We start from the raw sequence: 4,053 nt of genomic DNA, 5'->3' as shown, positions 1-4,053 counted from the left end.
ACCCAACCTCCAGCCTGGAATCCAATCTAGTCAGTCAAGCCCCGGTGAGCCCACCGCAGACCAGCTGCAGTCCAGTCACCCTGCAGACCCATGAAGGAGAAAAGTAAATGTTGACATAATTTCCTGAGATGTTCAGTGTCTGTTTTGAGGCACGATTGCCGTAGAAACCTGTCTAATACACATACCCAGTACAGAGTAAATGTTATTTCCATTATTGCTTTTTTTAAAAAAATAATAATGGTAACTTCTTGACACTGATTGGTTAGGGGCTATTTTGGCTGGGCCTGAGGTTCCCTATTTTGTGCATCAGAGCAGCTTAATCATCTTGGTAAGCATGAAGGTGGGGAAGGAACAGGAGGAGGAAAGGCTCTTGCTCTCCCTCCCCTAAAGGGAAAGTGTTGAAAACAGGATTAACCCCAGGGCAGGATTTGGATAAAGGATAATCCGGAGGTGAGGAGACTCCCTGCACCAGAAGACTCCCACCTGCTTCCTGTTGCCTGGAGTCTGTTTAAGGAAGGAGAGAGCCTTTATTCCACAATGAGAAAGAGAAGACTTCAGATGCAATGGAAAAGAAGTACAGCAAATGAGTTTTTAAGGTCAATAATGATGATAATTTCTCTCTCTCTCTTTCTTTCTCTTTTTGTTCAACCTTTTTTTCGGCACCTACCCCTGTCTTTCAGGCTCTAACTCCATCACTTCAAGTATTCAAATATGAAATATGTAAAGGCCTTGCCTTGCAGGAGGTTGTCTGATAAGGGATAGAGTTAAAAAGTGAGCAGGCCCTGGGCATCTGAAACTGAGTACCAAGTGGAGACTGGATATCCTGAAGTCGAACTTCTCCAATTCCACAAATTGGCCTGAGGTACAGTCTATTTTTGAAACAAAGAGAAACAGTGTTTAAAGGTATGTGCTTCATTCAGAGCCTGGAGCAGCCTTTACAAGTGCTCTGACTGTTAGTGAGAAATTACCATCCCTGGAGCTGAGAGTAACATTTCTGGAGAGCGCCTCTCGTTTGGCTAATGAAAGCCCCATACAAACAAACAAACAAAGTAGAAGATATTTTCTGCAACATTTATTTGCTCTTCCCAGTGTTACCAGAAAGTGGGATTTGCTCTGAATGTGTGGTCTTACTACCAGCTTACCCCACTTAAGCTGAGAAAACTGTCTACTACAATTCATATTTTTACCTCCCATAATATAGAGTTACCACTGGTAATCAGTTGTCCAGCCAGGGAATTCATTTCCCAGCCCCCCTTGCATATAGGTGAGTCCATGGTGTGTTTCTCAAGAGTGGAATATGAGTGGAAGAGAGGAGTGTTTCTCACAACTGAAACTTTAAGGAAGTGGCCACTTTCTCTTCCTTCTTTCTGGCTACATGCAGAGGACTCTGTGCTCTCAGGATGGGGAGTCAGATGAAAGGAGTCGCACTTGTGAAACCTGCCTGCCAGCCAGCAGCAACTGCATTGAGGATCACGTGAGCAAGAAGTCAGTTACTGTTGGGTTCAACCCCTGACAATTTGGGAGATGTTTGTTGCAGCAGCTGGCAATAGATTAAGCAGTATATATACCTTATATGCTTTAGAATATAAACAAATAGCAATAGTTCTTCAGGGAGGTAGTATCTCAAAAAGTTTCCTCCCTTTCCCCAGATTGGGAACCCCTCTCTAAATAGCTCTGATGAAAATGGCATCAGAGGAATTGTGTAACATTCACAGTGCAATCAAGATGCCAGGCCTAGACCACATGGCCTTATCAGCAGGTCTGGGGCTTTGGTGTGTACATTATGCAGTATCTGGGAAAAAACTGTGCCTTCTGAGGCCCTGAAGATTATACAATTTTAGGGCCCTTTTTAAGGAAAATATACAAAATTATGCATATAAATTAAATACAGGTCTTTGGAACAGGCTCTGGAACTTAAGTTTTATTTGCATCCCTCTAAATCCACCTCTCATACCTGCAGAAGAAGATGGGCAACAACGGAGATGGGCAGGAAAAAAAAGAAGAAAGAAGGCTGCTGACACATTTTTCCTTTCTCAGCTAAGGTGCTTAGCACCAATATTGTGAAACTAAAGAAGTTTGCAAAACTGTGTAAACCTCGAGAGTGCTGCTCCTCCAGCAGAGGAACGTGGAGCCATGCAAAGTGACTGGGTGAGGGCTTCTTGACAATCTCTCAAATGGGATCCTGGGCCAGAATTAAATTTGTCTAGAAAAATTAATAATATGACATCTCTTGTACTGGATTGTCATGGGCAAATCCAGCTCTACACATCAGGTTCTGCCTTCCACACTGCTTCCCACTGCATCTTAGGTCTCCTCAGAGCTCCTCTCCCTCTCTCTGACTGCTCCCTGAACAACCTTCACTATTTGCCTGAGGCCTCCCTTCTGTGGGTAACCCAACTCTCTCTCAAGCCCAGGCCTGGGTGTCTATCTGCCTGATGTGTCTGTCTGAATGTCCTCCTGACATCTCAAACACAACATTTACTGAGCTGCTTTCATTATCTCCCCTTGCTCTTCCTCCTGGCTCCCTTGAGCCAGCAGTGGTACTGTCATCCTCAGTCACCAAACCAAGACCTTGGAATCATGCCAGAAAACTCATTCCCTCTACCCTACCTCTAATAGGCATCATTTCTATAGTGGCTGGTCACATAATTTGAAAGGCTCAGTGCACATTGACAATGTGGTACCCTTGTTTAAAAAGCAGGAACAAGTGCGTTTAAAACTACAAAAATATAAAACTTTTCTCTATCTTCTACAGTCTTTCTCTCTCTCCTGACTTGTCATAGTGGCTTTTGTTTGCGGTTTGTTACTGTTCTAAGTAAGGGAACATTAGAATTTTTAATTATTACCATGAATTTTACCATTCATCTTTATAATGTGAAATGTTAGTTTCAAATGCAAATATAAGAGCATTGACACATGTGTGGAATCACTAAACTTGCATCATTTGCATTTCATAGCTAGTGCATGTATCCCATTCTTACCATAAGGGTGGATGCCCTGTACAAAACTAACTCAACTCTTTTTATTTCTCTTCTTGGTATGTATACACCCTACCAACACTATCTTTGGTTTATTGATGCTCAAGAAAGGAGCAGAAAGAAAAGCAACTACAGGTTTCTCTCTCTTTTCCTTACCATCTATGTCATTATTTTCAAAACACATTTTTGGCAAATACAGGGGAGTAACACACAAAAGGATATGACAGAATTATGTTTCTTAGAACTCCGTTGACTTCTTTTTGCATTTGAAGCAAGGTTTGGTTCAAAAGGGAAGCGTGACCTCTAGCCGCTGTCAGCACTTGAATTTACTCAGCAGTGGACGTAATTGGCTTATCCTATACATACCCTGAATTTCACTGAACCCCCATGCATGTGGATCCACTGGAAACATGTGCTCATGGGGCATCACTAATGCTATTTGTGAATGGACTGGCAAGGAATAGTGGACACCCATATTGTGCATACGTACTTTACCCATGAACATACTCTGTTGGTCCATTGGATTTCACTTAAAAAACATACGTTCAGTGGAAAGCCACATGCAAAAGGATGAAACTGGGCCATTATCTTACACCATACACAGAAATTAACTCAAAATGGATTAAACACTTGAACATAAGACCTGAAACCATAACACTTCTAGAAGAAAACATAGGCGGTAAGTTCCTGGACATCAGTCTTGGGGATGATTTTTTGGACTTCACACCAAAAGCAAAGGCAACAAAAGCAAAAACAATCAAGCTCGACTACATCAAACTAAAAAGTGTCTGCACAGAGAAGGACACCATCAACAAAATGAAAGGCAATCTAATGAGTGAGAGAAAATATTTGCAAATCATATATTTGACAGAGATTAATATCTCAAATATATAAAGAATTCATGCAACCCAGTATCAAAAAAAAAACCCAAACAATCCAATTTAATAATGGGCAGAGGAACTAAACAGACATTTTTCCCAGGAAGACATACAGGTAGCCAACAAGTACATGAAGAGGTACTCAGTGTCACTAATTGTCAAGGAAATGAAAATCAAAGACAAAATAAGATATCGCC

The 4,053-nt window shown here is 41.6% G+C and overlaps 1 long non-coding RNA gene across 1 annotated transcript; it reads left to right on the top strand.

The window, feature by feature from the left end:
* Window positions 1–763: 763 nt before the first annotated feature.
* On the top strand, window positions 764–2,136 carry LOC124234625 (uncharacterized). The gene is made up of 3 exons (XR_006887364.1): window positions 764–862; window positions 1,382–1,474; window positions 1,961–2,136. It is a non-coding gene; the product is annotated as an uncharacterized LOC124234625 (long non-coding RNA).
* The last annotated feature ends 1,917 nt before the right edge of the window (window positions 2,137–4,053 follow it).

This window comes from Equus quagga, unplaced genomic scaffold, assembly GCF_021613505.1.
Source record: "Equus quagga isolate Etosha38 unplaced genomic scaffold, UCLA_HA_Equagga_1.0 97285_RagTag, whole genome shotgun sequence".
In the NCBI taxonomy this organism is placed as follows: domain Eukaryota; kingdom Metazoa; phylum Chordata; class Mammalia; order Perissodactyla; family Equidae; genus Equus; species Equus quagga.
The sequence above is the reverse complement of the archived record's forward strand: the minus strand, read 5'-3'. Positions and strand labels throughout refer to the sequence as shown.